Raw genomic sequence first — 15,530 nt, 5'->3', positions numbered from 1 at the left:
TTATAGTTATTTTACAGAAGGCTCCACATATTGTGAAAATCCAGACTTGGAAGTTTCTTTTCCTACCTAGATTACCAATGCAAAATTGGGCTTCACACTTACCATGTTGCTATCATTATTATGTATATTCCTATACAGTTTACATTATGAAATATATTAGAGAAGTACTATGACCCTTTTGGCAGATTTCTTTTTGGTAATAAAGCAGGGTAGGAGGAGTTCATAAATTTGTCAAATAAAATCTTAATTGAAAAATTCCTGTAGAATTTGGCTTCAAACATCATACATTCTTGGCTTATTTTGTAAATGTTTGCCAGCAATTACATTTATCCCACAGTCCAGCCTCCCACAAATGAACTTCATAAATACATTCCACTTGAGTTTTATAGAGATACGTTCAAATATGTTTGACGTCAAAACAAGAAGCATATTTCAAACTTATTTCTAGGAGTGTCAAAAGACAATTCTGCTGTGTACCATATATGTTTTTTGCTATCAATACTAACAGTGCAATAAATATATATTGATTAGACTATGTTGAGGATTCCCAGTCCCCAGTACCTAATGAATATGTTGACATAGATTTGCATGAGTGCTATCTCCATTGTATGCAAATCTCTTTCATGCAGATTCATGACAGATATTTTGAAAACCTGACCTGTTGGTGGCCCTCAAGGACTGGGAGTGAAGACCACTAACCTAGATTGTGAACCCATTAGGGATAGAGAAAATATCTTTGACTAGAGAGTTCAGAAGTAGTTCGACAAGCAATCATACCCTTGAGAGTGCAAGGAATATGCTCATCATTTGCTATACTATTGACGGTGTTTCATAGTGCCCATGAATATTGCTTGTAGATCTGCGAGCGGCATTTGACTCCTGAGGCAGGCCAGTTGGCCGAAACATAGGCCCATGTCGAGTCATGCCATATTCAATAAACACTGACTGTGTTTTCTCCATTGTCATCTTTGCTGTTCTTCTATTAAAATACATGTAAACCACTTTGGCTGTACCACAGAAAGGTGGTATATCAAATCCATGACCCTTTATCCTTTACCTAGGGGTAGTATAACATACTAGCCATATTTTTAGACTGAGTCTTTCATTCCGTATATCAGAAGCTCTGAAAATAACAAAACAGAGAAACAGAGAATATGATGGCAGATAAATAACCTACCCAATTTCATTCCTGGTCCAGTGCTGTAGACCCTGGTAGATAGCTGGCTTTTCCTTCACTTTTCACAGTTGGGGGTCCTTGGTCTTTATCTCAGGTGTATTTGAATTTTGGTACCATTTTGGTTTTCAGCACCTTTACTATAAGGCTGCTTCATATTATCTGCCATGCTTTCTGCAAAAGAAAAAAAAGATATTTTCTAATTTTACTACTGAATCTACCCTATTGATGCATCATACTGTGGTTTCTATTCCAGAACATTCCTCCCTATTGTAATGGTTTGCTTTGTATTTAGTTATTTTAGTCTCATCTCACAGGAGTTTTGATGCAGAACTTTGGAATAGTCTCCCTAGAGAGGATAAAGAAGATAAGAACTATCTGAGATTCAAGAAGTCCGTTACAGCTTGTTTATTTGGGCAGGCATTTGAAGTAGTCTGAAAACTTGTTGAAATTTTACTCTGAAGGTTGTTAGGAATGCTCTTTGGGAGAGTGACTTGGGTAGAGGGTGCAAAGATAGATGGATAATAAGGTGGCAGATTGCTGCAAAGTGGAATAGTTTTTGCTTGTATGTATTTTGTATAATTTGCTTTATGGTTGTTTTAATATATCTTTTTTGTAAGGTCTCCAGAATTGGACACAATTTCTAGGTGAGGTCTAATGAAAGATCATTTTCAATCACATTATCACTTCCTTTTTCCAACCCGTTAAATCTCTTCCTATATACCCTAGTATTCCTCTAGTTTTGGCTTCCTTATCACATTGTGAAGATCACTAGAAGACTTGCATGTTATGTAATTGTATAAATAGTAGTTCATATATGTAAATGTCTTGCTCATGCGTATAGTGATTTAAGAAAGCTGCTACTTACATGTGTAGATCAGCTCCATGCACAGTCTGGATGGGGTAAGTTATAGGCATTTATGAAATATGCCTAAATTTTAAATTTTGATTTTGCGTCAACAATATACTCACACTTTCCAAACTTAAGATGTATTTGTTTGTCCAACAGAGTGGAATCATTAGAAAATCATTCAAGGCACTTGAACCTATATTTTTGGAACTTTCCTAGAGTGGCCACCATAGAGTGGAGGAGTGGCTTAGTGGTTAGAGCACTGGTCTTGAAATCCAGAGGTGGCCAGTTCAAATCCCACTGTTGCTCCTTGTGATCTTGGGCAAGTCACTTAGCCCTCCATTACCTCAGTTACAAACTTAGATTGTGAGCCCTCCTGGGACAGAGAAATATCCACTGTACCTAAATGTAACTCACCTTGAGCTACTAATGAAAAAGGTGTGAGCAAAAATCAAATAAATGAATGTCTAAGAGCAATTTCAAAATTCCCTTATGGAGAGGTTGAATTTCACCACTGAGGTGGATCCTCAGAAGCTTAGCTACAATTGGGTGGCAGAGCAGGTGGGGGGGAAGAGTGGTTGGTGGTTGGGAGGCGAGGATAGGGGAGGGCAGACTTTTATACGGTCTGTGATGGAAGGCGGGACAGGTGGTTGGGAGGCAGGAAAAACTGCTGGGCAGACTTATACGGTCTGTGCCCTGAGAAAGACAGGTACAAATCAAGGTAAGGTATACACATGAGTTTATCTTGGGCAGACTGGATGGACCGTGCAGGTCTTTTTCTGCCGTCATCTACTATGTTACTATGTTACTATGTAGGTGTTTCCCTCAGTAACTGAAATTATCATCTAACTGAAGACAAGCAAAAATATATGCAAATCAAAGAACAAGAAACTGCTCAAATCAACTACAGACAGTTTAGATGTATAAGGGTTACTGAGAAATTCAATGTGGAAGGAAGTGCATAAAGGCACTGTTGCTTAAATTCTAAATACATTCATAGGCCAAAGAATGTGTTTCCCCTGATCTTGCAAAATCATTCTCAGCACATGAACCTCTATTGTTTAAAACTTCCCTCATGGAGGTGTGAAAATAGCAATAAATGCATTCATGTATACATATACATAAAATATAAGGACTGGTATTCTATAATGCTGATATTTAAGACTGAAATATAAAATTAGTTAAATGGAACTTTATTTCATCCATTACATAGAATTGTGCTCTTGATGCTGTCAGTGTCTTTCTGTCAAAGAATTTGTTGGAAGAAGCATCTATCACATCAACAGAGAATTGTCCAGCTCCCATCACAAAATGATCTGAGGCATGCTGCGTATTAGTTTGTGATGAGTGAGTAAAGGGAAAAGGAATGGGAATGGAGGAGTGGCCTAGTGGTTAGGGTGGTGGACTTTGGTCCTGAGGAACTGAGTTCAATTCCCACTTCAGACACAGGCAGCTCCTTGTGACTCTGGGCAAGTCACTTAACCCTCCGTTGCCACATTGAGCCTGCCATGAGTGGGAAAGCACAGGGTACAAATGTAACAACAACCTTTCTGTGGTTTTTGCAGCTACATTCAAAGCGGTTTACATAATATATACAGATACTTATTTGTACCTGGAGTAATGGAGTGTTATGTGACTTGCCCAGAGTCACAAAGAGCTGCAGTGGGAATCAAACCCAGTTCCCCAGGATCAAAGAAGCCTTTTGCAAAGCTTCTGCAGTCAAAATCCTCTGATTCCTAGCTAAGCTCATTATAAAAATTGGTGTGGCTCAAGCAGTTATACAGTGTGTTTCATGGAGCCAGCCTGATAGCCCAACATCACTGTCTTGTATAAAGCACAGATTTTATTCCTGGATTCAGATCCTGCTCTCTGGATTGGATGGGCTTGGGAATTCAGGATTGTTGGCTACCACATTTTTATAGCAGCTGACCATAAAGCACATAGTAACTTAGTAAATGACAGCAGATAAAGACCTGTACAGTCCATCCAGTCTACCCAACAAGATAAACCCATTTTATATGGTATGCAATACGTTATGTTTATACTCAGGTTTGATTTGTCCTTGCCATTCTCAGGGCACAGACAGTAGAAGTCTGCCCAGCACTCTTCTTGTACTAAAAGTTCTGAAGCTAACGTGGAAGCCCCATAAAATTTACACTCAAGCCCATCCATATCTATTCAGTCACGATCAGGGCATAGACCGTAGAAGTCTGCCCAGCACCGGTTTTGCTTCCCAATTACTAGCGTTGCCACCCAATCTCCGCTATGATTCCGTGGATCCATTCCTTCTAAACAGAATTCCTTTGTGTTTCTCCCACGCATATTTGAATTCCATTACCGTTTTCATCTCCACTACCTCCCGTGGGAAGGCATTCCACGTATCCACCACCCTCTCTGTGAAAAAATACTTCCTGACATTACACGATGTTAGTGTCATGCTTCAGAGATAATTATGGTTCATGCCTTTCAGTTTAGAACTGTCACTGTAATGGTTGGCCTTTGGAGGAGGGGCATTGTAAGCTATTAATGATGATTTATAGAGCCTTTGCTTGAATGCCCAGAAATGAGCAGTAAAAATGAAGCTGCTGGGTTATAAACATATTTGTTTAAAAAATGCAGTGGGAGGCTTTAAGTATTCCCTGGAGTCATTATCATAGAAACAAATTTATTGTAGATATAAATTCTGGGTAATCTCTGTTTTGATCACTAAAACCACTAGAGGAAAAATTCCAAAGACCTCTTAGATTGATAACCAGTTTACACCCCATCACCATCAGCCTACAAATCTTGCACTAAGTATTTTAGATCTACACTTGGGTGGTTAGTTTAGATATCCTACTAGCAATTTGTATGTGTAAATATTGGCATTTACACATATCTTTCATATACATATAGAATACACGGTATTCACATTTGAAAATCTGCAGTATGTGTAAATGACAAGGGGTCAGGGATTGGGTAGGACCAAAATCTACACATGTACTCTCTATTTCAGAAAGGGAATGCATGTGGATGTCTTACCTGCTGCTGCCGGGCACATATAGGTTTTCTGAGGTGCTCATTTTCAAAGCACATAGGGGCCCTTTTACTAAGCCGCGTAGGTGCGTACGCGTGTCCTACATGCATCAATTTTGACTACCGCCCGGCTACTAAGAACATAAGCACTGCCATACTGGGAAAAGACCAAGGGTCCATCAAGCCCAGCATCCTGTTCCCGACAGCGGCCAATCCAGGCCCCAAGAACCCGGCAAAACCCTTAAAAAAATAATTTTAAATAATGTTCAATGGACTTTTCCCTCAGGAATCTGTCCAAACCCCTTTTAAACTCCATAAGGTAAGCTGCTGTCACTACATTTTCCGGCAACGAGTTCCAGAGTCCAACTACACACTAAGTAAAGAAAAACTTTCTCCTGTTTGTTTTAAATCTGCCATATTCTAGCTTCATCTTATGTCCCCTGGTTCTATTGTTGTTTGAAAGTGTAAACAAATGCTTCACATCTGTCCGCTCTACTCCACTCATTATCTTGTAGACTTCTATCATATCACCCCTCAGCCGCCTTTTCTCCAAGCTGAAGAGCCTTAACCTTCTCAGTCTTTCCTCATAGGGAAGTCATTCCATTCCCTTTATTATTTTTGTCGCCCTTCTCTGCACTTTCTCCAATTCCTTTATATCTTTTTTGGGATGCGGCAACCAGAATTGGACACAATATCCGAGGTGCGGTCGCACCATGGAGTGATACAACGGCATTATAACATCCTTGTGTTTGTTTTCCATCCCTTTCCTAATAATACCCAATATTCTGTGCACTTTCTTAGCCGCCGCAACACACTGAGCAGAATTTTTTAACGTCTTATCAACGATGACTCCCAGATCCCTTTCTAGGTCTGTGACTCCTAACGCGGAACCTTGCATGACATAGCTGTAATTCGGGTTCCTCTTACCCACATGCATCACTTTGCACTTGTCAACATTGAACTTCATCTGCAACTTGGACGCCCAATCCCCCAGTCTCGCGAGGTCCTCCTGTAATCTTTCACACTCCTCCTGCAACTTGACGACCCTGAATAATGCCATCTGTGAATTTAATTACCTCACTAGTTACTCCCATCTCTAAGTCATTTATAAATATGTTAAAAAGCAGCGGTCCCAGCACAGACCCCTGCAGGACACCACTAACTACCCTTCTCCACTGAGAATTCTGACCATTCAACCCTACTCTTTGCTTCCTATCTTTCAACCAGCTCTTAATCCATAGTAATACCCTACCTCTGATCCCATGACGCTCCAGTTTCCTCAGGAGTCTTTCATGAGACACATTGTCAAACGCCTTTTGAAAATTCAGATACACAATATCCACCAGCTCCCCATTGTCCACATGTTTGTTCACCCCCTCAAAAAAATGCAGTAGATTGGCCTGGGTGGTAATTTCATTTTATATGCGCGCCCACTACACGCCCCTGGAAAATTTCTGGCACACAGCGCCAACCAGGCAGTAATCAGCATTGTATGCATGCTGACAATTACTGCCCGGTTAATGCGTGAGACTTTACCGCTAGGTCAGTGGGTGGCGGTGAGGTCTCAGGCCCAAAATGGATGCACACTAATTTTTATTTTGCCGCGTGTCCATTCTCAGCTAAAACAAAAGGGCCTTTTTTGCAGGTGCACTGAAAAATGGGCCTGTGCGCATCCAGTACACGCTTCTACACCAGCACAGGCCACTTTTCAGCACACCTTAGTAAAAGGACCCCATAGACTTACAAAGTTACGTGGAGGTGTATTTGCAGAGCACTTAGGAGCCGTTTTACTAAGCTGCAGTAAAAGGGTCCTTGAGCTAGCAGCGGTGGCCATTTTTGCCTCGTGCCAGGGCCCCTTTTAAAACTGTAGAAGTAAAGAGGTTTGTAAATACCTATCTTAAATTAAAGTACATTTATAATGTGGTTTGCTTGAAAAAATACAGCAAAGGACATGATGCTCTCCTGAAATGAAACTGGTATTCATCTTCCATCAGTGATTATGATCATTCACTCATGGTCAACGGAAATTTTGTCCAGTCAGTGTTGTGTAAGCATAGGAGTTCATCTCTGTATGTTAAAGTGAATACCCCACCAGTAGGACACATATTTTGGATTTTTAACAAACATTCCAATCACTCAGGAATTTTACAAAATTGCAGGCACAAGACATTAAGTGATAATGGAGATAGTACAAGAGCTATAGCCCAATTTCGAATTAGTTGTCTAGATGGGAAAAGAAATACCCAAGTTGGAATGTTCCAACTGTGCATAGTATTTTACAAAATGGCTTACTGAACATGAAGTGTTATGTAAAATATATATAAAGACATAGGAAAAAATGTGCATTATAGTGATGCTTTCTAGACATTTGAAAAAAAAAAGTTCAGAAACAGAGTGGCATCACTTGGGCCATTATACATGTAAAGAGTGGTATTTAAATGTGTAAGCCACAAATGTTGCAAACTACACATGTAAATGCCATTGCTTACATGTACAAGTACTGGATTTCACAAGAATGCACCTAAAAAGGAGCTCCAAAACTCAATTTTTCTTTTTCTTTCTTTTTCTTTCTTTTTTTTTTAAATATTTTGTCTTTAGTGAATTTTCAAATAATGTACGCATCAAAAGATGAGATAAATAGAAATCCAGAAAAATTATAATCCAAAATATCAATACAATAGTAAAACCTTACTATAGCCCACAGGAAAAGAAATACAGATCTAAGAATAATAGAAATAAACTAAAAGGAAATAAAACATTTTTAAAAATGGGTAATCTAAATCACAGACCAGAGCTTGTAGAATATCACTCCGTTTATAAACTAATCATATATAAGATATCTACAAGTGTCGATGTATTTGTTATTGTTAAAGGAGGAAAAGCCTCAAACAAATGTCAGGAAACTCCTTTGCCAATTTTTCAATCAACCTTAGGGAGGCCCACACATTCATCACTGGCAGAAAAACCTCCTGTCTTTATTGTTCTTGAATGTTCATATAAACTATTCACAGTTGCTCTTGAACCAAAATATGAAAAGAAACTTATCTTTCCAGCTGACCAGTCTTCCGATCAATCTCTGCCCACTAACCACGGCCCAGCAGCAGCCCGGCGGTACTTCCCACCCCTACCATCATTTCCAGCACTACAAAAATGAATTTATTTTTGTAGCACTAGCTGGCAGTAATTGGGCAGTGCCGCGCGCTGCCCGGTTACTGCCGGGATAGCGCAGGAGCCTTTACCACCACCTCAATGGGTGGCGGTAAGGACTCCCCCCCAAAAAAATGGCCACGTGGCCAGAGATTTACTTGCCACCCAGACATTTCCTGCAGGAAAGCGAGACCTTCCCTTTTACAAGCTGCGGTAAAAGGGGGCCTCGATGCGCATGTAAAACACACGCAGACGCCAGTGCCAGCCCCCTTTTGCCACAGCTTGGTAAAAGGAGCCCATATTAACTAGTCCTATGCTAAGGATGCCAATTCCTGACCACTTCATATAGTGTCAAGCAAGATACTTAGGGGCAGGCAGGTGTTTGTATTTATCGAGATTTAAAATAGACTAATATATCTCATTAGAACATGGATAGTTTTGTCATGAATAGGAATGTGAGTGAGTGAGAGCTAGGGAGATTATGAAACAATTATAGTTTTACAAATAATAATTTCAGGGCAGAATTGGAAAAGATGAGTAAAGTATTTCTAAACCTCCAGTCTCTCAGAGCTCATCAGCTCTTCAGATCATTGCTGGACTTCACAAAATAAGTAAGGGGATTCTCTGTAACAGAAAAGCAGATCACAGATTCCTTCCATGGCTGAATTGTTTTCTTTCATGATATCATCCTGTGTTTCAGCTGCTGAACCAACTATATAAGGCGCTCACTGGATACTTGGCAGAGTTTGCCAAAAAACCCTGTCACCTGCTCTCTCTCTCCCTCTTTCTGCTTCCATTCATCTGGCTGGCATTGATTGATCTTAAACAAGCAGGAAATATTTTAGGAGTATGAAAGGCAGAGTAACTCTCAGGCAGAAAGAAGGGCAAAAAGAGTTTAGTGCTAAATTTTAGTACAGTACTTTTGGTGACGCTATGTACGGAGGGGTGGGGGGAGGGGGAAATTGATTGTATTCATTCTGCAAAAGTATTGGGCACTCTAGGTAAACTTTCAGCCTTAAGCCCCTACCTCAATTTATTTTCAGGTCCTTAGCCTGTCAGCTTCCCCACTCCAGTATTTTGATAATTAAACTTTACAATCATGCTAAACTGGATATCATACTTTTAAAATATTAAACTTTGTTTTGCAAGTAGAAATACATACTGATAGTTCTTTGAGTTTGTGTGGCTGTCAAGACTTGCAGTTTGTAGTGACTGCTGCAGCTACTATTTGCTGCCCCTCCCTCCCCCCCCCCCCCCCCCCGAGAAACTGCCAGCTTAGGCCAGTATTCAACTCATCAAGGGCCAAAATGAAGGTGGTTATAACGTAGGGGCCTAACTCAGACAATCTAGTGTGTACAAACCAGAACAAGTCCACCATTTGTAGCTGCAATAGGAAATTCTATACCTGGGCCCTTCCCTTTAGGTAAGTCAAGGCCACATGGTAGATAGTAGGTACCTATTCTACAACAGAACCTAGGAGCCTAAGTTCCATTACAGAATACTGGAGTAATCCTGTATCAGTGCGCCTAACATTTAGGAACCCACAGTAACATCAGCCATGGGGCATAAGCTAGGCGTGGGCATTTACTCCAGGTTTTCATTGGTGTAAAAGGTTGTGCCTAACAGGAGGATGCAGATCCTGGCTCTAGGCATTATTCTATATATGATGCCTCTGACTTAGTGCTACTGTTGAACAGGATACCTTTCTTGTGGAGTTAAATGTTGCTATAACTTATGGTTCTGATATATTTCCTTTTGTGCAAGCCATGCCTTTCACTTATTCAAAACAATCAATCAAACAAACATATGTAAGACTCAGCTTCAAAAATCAAAATTTCAAACCACCTTTCCAAAATAACAAGTCCAATATTCACTTGCAAAATATTGTTTTTTAAACTTTATCAGTGTGCCCACAGAAGGAAAGAAAGCCTCAGCAGTCAAAGGCTATTCGCTGTGGAATTCATGTGTCATTCAAGCACTCCCTGAGGAGGACCACAGCTGCCCATTGACTAGGACCAATCGTTGGCAAAAACCTCCTGAATTTTTTTAATTTTTGACTTTTAGTTATATTAAACCTTTAATAACTTCACATTTCCTCAATATCTTCCAAAAATTCCTGTGATTACTCTCTGATGTTCCATTCCATTAAAAGCTGGCATCATTAAGAAAAGATTTCTGTAATAAAATATGATCTTTATAAGGAAAATTGACCAAAAGGGACCTCTCTCTTGATCTGATCAAAGCTGCACTAAGCCATGATCAGATCGAGAGAGAGGAAAACATTTTTCTCAATGCTTTCTCTGTCGAAGCACAGCCCTTGAAAAGGCCTACAAGCGAAATGGATGGGGCCACCGTCGGGCAACAGATAAGTGCTCGACTTTATTTTTGTAAAGCTGCTTTATAGCACTTCATGAGAATCAGTGAAGGTTTTTATGAACTAAATAAATTTTGAAGTTAGCATTGATATTGTCAATATATTAAAAAAAACTGTTTTGTTAAAAAGAGCAAAATTGTTAAAATCTTTTTGGAAATAAATTTGGAAATAAATTAAAAGTTAAAATAATTCTTTCCAAGCAAGGTTTTTATGACCAGTGATGAACACCACGCCCCCAGTTAAAGCTGCCGAAAACTGAAAGTGAGCGGTCGGGCATTTTGAGGTCTTTTCCTTGCTTTTTAGAAATATTTTGTTAAAATCAAATATATTTCCATGTAAATTTTATTGGATTCCTATTTATATGTTTGGTGATCTTGTATCTTGGAGTCCTGTATGGTGATCCTTCTACTATTGTTTACTTGATATAAATATTAGCAATATCAGGGGCCATAGTGGTCTACACAGCTTTACTTTTTCTCTGAAAAGAATAATTACTATCAAATTCTTTTTAACAATTGTAAAACCAAAGTAATTCAATATTACACGTCAAACCAATGTAAGAAAACGATAAATTGTCCAAAATACTGATAATATCAGCTGAATCTCTAAAGTACAAAGGTGAAGACAGTACAAATGGCTTCAAAAACACATCTGCATGGCCACCAGCACTGCCCCAGGTTTAAATGCAAGAACTGGTGCGTCCTGTTCTTGCATTTAAAACTGCAGTGATGCCAACCACCCTGAAGGGAGGAGAACACAGCAGCAACAGCAAAACAACATGCTCCTTTTTATTAAATGACTGATGGGGATGCCAAAAAGCAAAAGTTGAATTCGAGGGGGGGGGAACACCAGAAAGCAAAAGTTGGTTGCAGGTTAAGGGTGTGCCATCTATGGAAACCCCATTTGAGGAGCTAAATTTGAATTTATCACAAACAATTGAAGATGAACTATGTGGAGTACAACCTGCTACATTAATTATAGACTTTGTTCTACAGCCGGATCGGGACTGGATCTTGAAAACTTTCTTTAAACATAGACATGAAGTTTTTCTGAATTGCAAAGTCAAAGTATTTCCTGATATTGCTAGACAAACTCAGAAAAGACGTCAGTCTTTTTTGAAACTTCGTGATCGTGTATTGTCACAGGGGGGAATTTTCTGGCTTAATTTTCCTTGCAAATGTGTTGTTAAATTTCAATCAATTAAATATGTTTTCTTTGAGAGTGATCAGTTAGCAAAATTCCTGGACTCCAGACAAGAACCAGCCGTAAACTCTCTTGTGCTTCCTCCATTAGTATCTACTCCGTGATAGGATAAGTGGGAATATGTTCTACTCATTTTTTCCTATGTTAACCAATTTTTGAATTGTGCCTTGCCTATAATTGTGGACTTTAGCAGTAATTATCATTTAATAGATTTTTTTTTATAAAATATTCTCCTGTATGGTATGATAATACTCCTTTTCTGTACAAGTGTATCTTGTAAAATTCATTAAAATTACAAATTAAAAAAAAAAAAAAAGTTGGTTGCAGGTTAAGGGTGTGCCACAAAGTCAAAGCTGGCTATGGGGGAGGGAGTGCCACAAACTCAAAGCTGGCTGTGTTGGGGGGGGGGGGGCAGTGCCACAAAGCAAAAACTGGCTTGGGGGGAAGGGGTGCCACAAAGCAAAAGTTGGCTCAGGGTGCCATAATCCCTTCAGCCTGCATAGCTTATAAATTTACCAGCAGCCAGTAAAAAAATAACTTCACTATCCATTTATTTATAAAAATTAGATAAATGATATAGAACCAGAAGTCTAACTGAACAGCCTGATGCCATTGATATCATAAGTGGCTGGGTTTGTGGAGAAGCAAGGAAGGTTTTTAAAGTTATCCAGCTAGCAATGAATTTAGGAAGCTATCCAGATAGCTTGTCTGTTTAGTTTAGGTCTGCTAAATGGCAGTCCTAAATGAAATGGATAATGCCAGCGTGGTGACTGCATTATACTTATATTCAGTTCAGCTGCTTATAAGTATTAGAGGCCCCACAATTGGTGCTTAAATTAATACGGTCACCACACTCCCTCAGTATTGACCCTCTTCATCATACAGCGTATAAGGATAGACTTAAACATCTCAAAATGTATACTTTAGAAGAAAATTAGGAGAAGGGAGATATGATAATAGACATTTGTAAATGCACAAGAGGCAAGTCTCTTTCAATTGAAAGGAAGCTCTGGAATGAGAGGGCATAGGATGAGGTGAAAGGGGGCTAACTCAGGAGTAACCAATGGAAAGACTTCTTCATGGAAAGGTAAAGACTGTATATGAGTTCAGGGAAGCTTGGGACAAGTACATAGGTTCTCTATGGGAGTGAAAGGAAGAGTAGATAGCATGGATGGGCAGATATGGTCTTTATCTGCCTTCATTTCTCTGTTTCTAAAGTTGGGAAAAGATTGTCAGATTTAAATGAATTGGGTTTTTTGTATGCCACTAAAATAATGAACAGATTAAGAACCTTTTCCCAGAGTGGTCAAGGACTGCAACCCACAAAGAAACCAGATTCAACCTTCCCCCTGAGTATGGCAAATAATCACTGATTCTATGGGTGATGCAGGCAGTTATGAATCAAAACTGGATCCAAATTATGGTAGAGAAATAATAGTTGTACAGCAATGAGTCAGAACAACAACAAAAAATAACATATGCAGACATAAATGCACAATAATAATAAACCACGATAATGAGGAACCCATGGAAATAGAACATTCTAACTCTAAACATAAACATTTTCCATGTACTGGCATACAGCTCAACCAAGGTCATAAGAAAAGCTATGCTGAGTCAGGCCAAGGTCAATCAAGTCTAGCATCCTGTTTTTGACAGAGGCCAGTACTGGTCACACATACCCATCAGATTCCAAAACATGGATCAAATTTCTCATAGCTCATTGCCAGGGATAAGTGATGGCCACACCAGTGACCTATACAGAGGCACTGGAGCCGACTCTGTGGGTGCTGTGGGTGCTTAAGCACCCCCAATATTGAGAAAATTCCTTGTATGTGTCCAGGGGGGGGGGTTACTTTCATTGGGCTTAGCACCCCCAATAATTTTGAAAAGTTGGCTCCTATGTACAGAGGTATAATGAAATTTTCAGGTTTGCTTTCCATGCCTTTTTGGATAATCCCTACCATTCTATTTGCTTTCTTAGCAGCCACAACACAGTGGGCTAAAAATTTGAAATTCTCATCTTCTATGATTCCAAGGTTTTTTTCTTAAATGGTGACTCCTGAGTCTAGCACCAACATTTTGTACCTGTAATTCTGATTATTTTCCTCATGTGCATCACTTTGTACTTGTCCAAATTAAAATTCATTATCCATTTAAATGCCCAGTCTTCTAGTTGTAACCCTTACTATGATTTCTTATTAGGATTAATCTTTTATATAGCTATGACAAGAGTCTTATTTTCCGTGACCACCAACTGCATTGTAAACTTAAAATAAATTGCAGAGTAAGAGACAAAGGGGCCTGTTTACTAAAGTGGACTAAGTTTATGCACGTAGGTCCAAATTCTATAAATGGCACCTAAAAAAATTGGCACAGAAGAAACTGAGCTTAGTACTATTCTATAAACCTCACCTAAAGTTAGGCACAGTTTATACAATACATGTAGCGCCCATCCCTGCAACTAAAATTTAGGCACAGCTATTTACACCAATGAAAATCTGGTATAAGTGCCTATGCCTAACTTAGACATAAATTGGTGTATTCCATAACAGTGTATGTCATTCCCCTCCCATGACCACACCCCCTTTTCTGATCCACACACTGCACTGGTGGCAGGCTGGACACTGGGCACTGATAGCAGGCAACACTAGAGCAATGTGGGCACTGGTAGGCAGGACAGGGCAGTAACAGGTTGAGAAAAATTTCACCAACTCTCCAGCACTTCTGCCATTAATGCGCACTATTCCCGCATGTGCAGAGTCTGCACTCTTTTGGAAGAATGCACAGTAGATTCATCACGCATGTGCACCCTTTCGAAAAAGAGTGTGCACTCTTAACAATATTACTTCCCAAAATAAAAATTGAGATGAATCAAAACAAAACAAAGGTTCATGGTTCAAGATTCAGTTTACTTTTGATATACTGCAAATCATATCAAAATGTGTCTAAGTGGTTAGCAACATTTTAAAAGAAGGGAGGATGAAATAACTTATGCAAAGACAACAAAGATGAAGACAAGGATAAGAAACAAAAATGATAAAGCAAAAGGAAAGCACAAAGGGAATGATAATTTAAATACAATGTAATTATAACATATAAATGATAAATAGGTGCAGGAAAAAAAACAGATTCTATAGATCACATCGAGATTTCTGCATAGAAATCGAAGTGCATTTCATAATAATGTGCATAACTTAATTAGCTAACAAGCTAATCAGCGCTGATAATTGAATGTTAAGCAATTATCTGCACTAATTGGCATTAATTGGAATTTACGTGCACTATCTTCTAAGTGTATTCTGCAAAGTGGTGCATGTAAATTCTGATGTGCATTTCCAAAAAGGAGGCGTGGATATGCGTGTGGAATGGGTGGGTTGTGGACATTCTAGAAAACTATGTGCAAGGTTATAGAATACACCTGCTCTGTGCCTAACTTAGGAGCCGGTATTTACACCAAATTTTACTTGGTGTAAATGGCCACACCTAGAGTTAGGCACTGTCATGGCCACGCGCTGTATTCTATATATGTCGTGAAAATTTAGGCTTATTCTAGAAAGTACGCATAAATGAAGGTGTACTTTATAGAATGTGCTTAGGCAAATTTCATTTTGGCATGTTATATAGAATCTAGTCCAAAATGTTGCAAATTACACAGGAAACAAAACAAAAAGAAAACTTGGATGCACACCCCAGTAGTAAAAGAGCACTCAAGATGGATTATGATCTTGTAATTCCTGATTAGCTGAGTTCTGAATGTACCACTC

General features: G+C 39.2%; 1 long non-coding RNA gene across 1 annotated transcript in view; it reads right to left on the bottom strand.

The window, feature by feature from the left end:
- The window catches only part of LOC115472744, a 133,665-nt gene that overhangs the window by 28,183 nt on the left and 89,952 nt on the right, over window positions 1–15,530 (bottom strand). The window contains exon 2 of the long non-coding RNA XR_003942554.1: window positions 1,178–1,348. This is a non-coding gene — a long non-coding RNA (uncharacterized LOC115472744). The remainder of the gene's footprint in view (window positions 1–1,177; window positions 1,349–15,530) is intronic.

This window comes from Microcaecilia unicolor, chromosome 6 (assembly GCF_901765095.1).
Source record: "Microcaecilia unicolor chromosome 6, aMicUni1.1, whole genome shotgun sequence".
Taxonomy (NCBI): domain Eukaryota; kingdom Metazoa; phylum Chordata; class Amphibia; order Gymnophiona; family Siphonopidae; genus Microcaecilia; species Microcaecilia unicolor.
This window is presented reverse-complemented; position numbering and strand designations above follow the sequence as displayed.